Raw genomic sequence first — 5780 nt, 5'->3', positions numbered from 1 at the left:
TGTTTTCACCTTCATTGTATTATCACCTGACCTAATGCGGGTATAAAATCAACTAGTATTGTAAGATCTGTTCACTTGAGAATGAACCATGGAGGTTCGAAACGTCGTGCAAATTATACAAATAAGTGTAATACACTCTATAGTAAATCACTTCTTTTCTTCACCTTAAAAGTACGAAAATGAGTTTTGGAGAACTCCTATTTCAATTAAGCCCTGATGCTAAGAAAATAGAGGGATAGAAGCCCTAAACCAGAAAATAATAAATACAGAATATGCGGTCATATTCAATGAAACATGTTTGAAAGAAAACCTGCTGCCAGTATACACCAATATATATATATATATATATATATATATATATATATATATATATATATATATATATATATATATATATATATATAATACACTCGGATGTTTGTGCTTGTTTTGGTGTGTTGTGGTCATTTAGAGTTAGGGGAGTTGTACACTTCATGTGGGAATGTTGTATTGTGAGGCTGGGTTTCCGGCTGAGAGGTTCAAGCTCTTGGACTCCTGCACAATCTGCAGGAATGGGGCGTCTCGTCTCGGAGTAATGCCTGTGTACTCACATATTTGTGCTTGCGGGATCGAGCATTGACTCTTGGATCCCGCCTAATCCTGTTTGGTGTAATCTTTCTGCCATCACCCTGTCTCTCCCCTGCCACACCCCACCCGCACCCACTTCCCACCCTCCCCCCATCCACACCCTGCCCCCCCCCCCCACTTCACACCGTCGCCAAATATCATTACATTCACAGGTGATTTACGACCTGGAGTAAACACACACCGGCCGTGAGCACTGGAGCAAGCAAACTGTTGTGTCTCTCACTCTCCCTTTTCGTCCTGGTGGTGGGTCTTGGAGGAGTCTTCCTATGTCTTGGCGCTTTCTCCCTTCCCTTCCTACCACTACTGTCTCCCCTCCCTGTTCCATCACTATGGACCATTATGGCTCAAGCAAGTTATCTTGAGGTTATCTTGAGATGATTTCGGGGCTTAACGTCCCTGCGGCCCGGTCCTCGACCAGGCTTCTTTTGTTACCCCCCCCCCCCCCCAGGAAGCAGCCCGTAGCAGCTGTCTAACTCCCAGGTACCTATTTACTGCTAGATGAACAGGGGCATCAAGTTAAAAGACACTCTGCCCATTTGTTTCCGCCTCCGCCGGGGATTTGAACCCGGAACCGTAGGACTACGAATACCGAGCGCCGTCCACTCAGCCGTCAGACTAGGTTACACTTGGGTATAGGATAATGTTACGATTCAGTCCTTAGAATTCGCCTTAAATCAAGTGAAGTGAAATTCTTCACCCAAAGTCAATTAATGTTTTTCATTATTGACATTTATGGGCGTTATCTGGTTATTTTTATTCAATAAAAACATAACTATTATTAAATATAATTTTAGAATATGTGGCATCATTGGGACCAATAAATTATTTATGCAAAATATTGAGGTTTTAGACGATATTAAATGTTTTTTCTATAGTTAACCCCATTTACATTCTCTTGAAATGTATAAGAAAACGTATTATTAATGGGTAACTCTTTTATATGAAATTGAGTATCTGATATAAGTATCGAAATTTAATTCAAAATGAAATTCTGTATATCAGAGGAAATTTGACCTGTATTTACCAGTGCTGTCTCGTTTTGTGTTGGCCTTAAGGCCTATCACCCTCTGGAGGGTTATTAAGGCCTATTACCCTCTGGAGGGTTATTAAGGCCTATCAATTTCTGGAGGGTTATTAAGGCCTATCAATCTCTGGAGGGTTATTAAGGCCTATTACCCTCTGGAGGGTTATTAAGGCCTATCAACCTCTGGAGGGTTATTAAGGCCTATCAACCTCTGGAGGGTTATTAAGGCCTATCAACCTCTGGAGGGTTATTAAGGCCTATCAACCTCTGGAGGGTTATTAAGGCCTATCAACCTCTGGAGGGTTATTAAGGCCTATCAACCTCTGAAGGGTTATTAAGGCCTATTACCCTCTGGAGGGTTATTAAGGCCTATCAACCTCTGGAGGGTTATTAAGGCCTATCAACCTCTGGAGGGTTATTAAGGCCTATCAATCTCTGGAGGGTTATTAAGGCCTATCAACCTCTGGAGGGTTATTAAGGCCTATCAACCTCTGGAGGGTTATTAAGGCCTATCAACCTCTGGAGGGTTATTAAGGCCTATCAACCTCTGGAGGGGTTGATAGGCCAATTCAACCAGAATTGATTTTTCAATTACCATCGACAGTGAAAAGAAACATAAGAAATATTGAGAAAATTCGTGTTAGAATTATTAATCTTACTTTTTCGGTCATATATATATATATATATATATATATATATATATATATATATATATATATATATATATATATATATATATATATATATATATATATATATATATATATATTCTGGAGTGATAGGTCCCTAATTTACACAGTAAAATAACAACATACTGGAGTGAACAATATGTTCACTCCTTATTAGAGCCGGTCAAGAGCAGAGGTGCCATAGGCACAATCAGAGAACACTGAGCATCAGAGGTCCGCGGTTGTTCAACGTCCTCCCAGCAAGTATAAGAAATATTGCCGGAACAAAGTTGGAAGTCTTCAGGAAAAAGCTTGATAGATTTCTACAAGAGGTGCCCGACCAACCGGGCTGTGGTGGGTGTGTTGTCCTGCGGGCCGCTCCAAGCAACAGCCTGGTGGACCAAGCTCTTATAAGTCAAGCCTGGCCTCGGGCCGGGCTTGGGGAGTAGAACAACTCCCAGAACACCATCCAGGTACCATCCACAGGATGGGTATGGGGTGCACTTCTGCCCACAGGATGGGTATGGGGTGCACTTCTGCCCACAGGATGGGTATGGGGTGTACTCCTGCCCACAGGTTGGGTGTGGGGTGCCCCACCACCCACAGGATGGGTATGGGGTACACCACCGCCCACAGGATGGCTATGGGGTGCACCACCACCCACAGGATGGGTATGGGGTACACCACCGCCCACAGGATGGGTATGGGGTGCACCACCACCCACAGGATGGGTATGGGGTACACCACCGCCCACAGGATGGGTATGGGGTGCACCACCGCCCACAGGATGGGTATGGGGTGCACCACCGCCCACAGGATGGGTATGGGGTGCACCACCACCCACAGGATGGGTATGGGGTACACCACCGCCCACAGGATGGGTATGGGGTGCAGAGTAAATGAACTGAAGTACACCTAGAGCCTAGCCATCACGAAGGCTACACTTGGGAAGGTGTATACCGCCCTAGACCCCCAACACCTGCCTCCCTCACCTCTCCAACTCTCCTCAAACACACCCGGCGGTCAACCCTTGACAGTATTGCTTGCTCAATAACGGCAGCCGGCCGTCCGCGAGCATTGTTGAATTAAATGTTATTGACAGTGGCAAACACGGCCTCTGTGTGTGTGTGTGTGTGTGTGTGTGTGTGTGTGTGTGTGTGTGTGTGTGTGTGTGTGTGTGTGTGTGTGTGTGTGTGTGTCGACCCGTGTAGAGCGGACAGCAACAGGTGGACAATACGACGTCGCCCCTGATAGACGCGTGTGTGTCCGTGTTGTTGATCCTGTGCTCTGGTTACACACCTGCTCGCACGCGCTAGTATCACAGGTGTGTGTGTACTCACCTAGTTGTACTCACCTAGTTGTGTTTGCGGGGGTTGAGCTCTGGCTCTTTGGTCCCGCCTCTCAACCGTCAATCAACAGGTGTACAGATTCCTGAGCCTATCGGGCTCTGTCATATCTACACTTGAAACTGTGTATGGAGTCAGCCTCCACCACATCACTTCCTAATGCATTCCATTTGTCAACCACTCTGACACTAAAAAAGTTCTTTCTAATATCTCTGTGGCTCATTTGGGCACTCAGTTTCCACCTGTGTCCCCTAGTACGTGTGCCCCTTGTGTTAAATAGACTGTCTTTATCTACCCTATCAATCCCCTTCAGAATCTTGAATGTGGTGATCATGTCCCCCCTAACTCTTCTGTCTTCCAGCGAAGTGAGGTTTAATTCCCGTAGTCTCTCCTCGTAGCTCATACCTCTCAGCTCGGGTACTAGTCTGGTGGCAAACCTTTGAACCTTTTCCAGTTTAGTCTTATCCTTGACTAGATATGGACTCCATGCTGGGGCTGCATACTCCAGGATTGGCCTGACATATGTGGTATACAAAGTTCTGAATGATTCTTTACACAAGTTTCTGAATGCCGTTCGTATGTTGGCCAGCCTGGCATATGCCGCTGATGTTATCCGCTTGATATGTGCTGCAGGAGACAGGTCTGGCGTGATATCAACCCCCAAGTCTTTTTCCTTCTCTGACTCCTGAAGAATTTCCTCTCCCAGATGATACCTAGTATCTGGCCTCCTGCTCCCTACACCTATCTTCATTACATTACATTTGGTTGGGTTAAACTCTAACAACCATTTGTTCGACCATTCCTTCAGCTTGTCTAGGTCTTCTTGAAGCCTCAAAGAGTCCTCTTCTGTTTTAATCCTTCTCATAATTTTAGCATCGTCCGCAAACATTGAGAGAAATGAATCGATACCCTACGGGAATGTGTGAGTGTGTGTGTGTGTGTGTGTGTGTGTGTGTGTGTGTGTGTGTGTGTGTGTGTGTGTGTGTGTGTGTGTGTGTGTGTGTGTACTCACCTAGTTGTGCTTGCGGGGGTTGAGCTCTGGCTCTTTTGCCCCGCCTCTCAACCGTCAATCAACAGGTGTACAGGTTCCTGAGCCTATTGGGCTCTATCATATCTACACTTGAAACTGTGTATGGAGTCAGCCTCCACCACATCACCCCCTAATGCATTCCATTTGTCAACCACTCTGACACTAAAAAAGTTCTTTCTAATATCTCTGTGGCTCATTTGGGCACTCAGTTTCCACCTATGTCCCCTAGTGCGTGTGCCCCTTGTGTTAAACAGCCTGTCTTTATCAACCCTGTCGATTACCTTGAGGATCTTGAATGTGGTGATCATGTCCCCCCTAACTCTTCTGTCTTCCAACGAAGTGAGGTTTAATTCCCGTAGTCTCTCCTCGTAGCTCATACCTCTCAGCTCGGGTACTAGTCTGGTGGCAAACCTTTGAACCTTTTCCATTTTAGTCTTATGCTTGACTAGATATGGACTCCAATCCTGGAGTATGCGGCACCAGCATGGTCTGACATGTGTGGTATATAACGTTCTGAAAGATTCCTTACACAAGTTTCTAAAGTCCGTTCTTATGTTAGCCAACCTGGCATATGCTGGTGCTGTTATCCTCTTGATATGAGCTTCAGGGGACAGGTCTGGCGTGATATCAACCCCCAGATCTCTCTCTCGGACTCTTGAAGTATTTCCTCTCCCAAGTGATACCTTGTATCTGGTCTCCTGCTTCCTACCCCTATCTTCATTACATTACAGTTGCTTGGATTAAACTCTAACAGCCATTTGTTCGACCATTCCTGCAGCTTGTCCAGATCTTCTTGAAGCCTCAAGCTGTGTGTGTGTGTGTGTGTGTGTGTGTGTGTGTGTGTGTGTGTGTGTGTGTGGCCATCACTCGTTGGTGTTCCTGTTGCGTTACAATTGAACTATTCTGACATTCGAATTATTTTTCGAGTCTCGGCGTTAAAGTTGTAGATGGAGGTGGCTTCCACAACTTCTACTTTCATTACATTCCACTTGTTGACCACCCGTACAGGGTGCGAGTATTTCCATACATTCCTTACACTTAAGTGGAAGTTGGAAGCACACTTAAGTCCCCTCGTTCTACTCTTT

Source organism: Procambarus clarkii, chromosome 47 (assembly GCF_040958095.1).
Source record: "Procambarus clarkii isolate CNS0578487 chromosome 47, FALCON_Pclarkii_2.0, whole genome shotgun sequence".
Classification (NCBI taxonomy): Eukaryota; Metazoa; Arthropoda; class Malacostraca; order Decapoda; family Cambaridae; genus Procambarus; species Procambarus clarkii.
The sequence above is the reverse complement of the archived record's forward strand: the minus strand, read 5'-3'. Positions refer to the sequence as shown.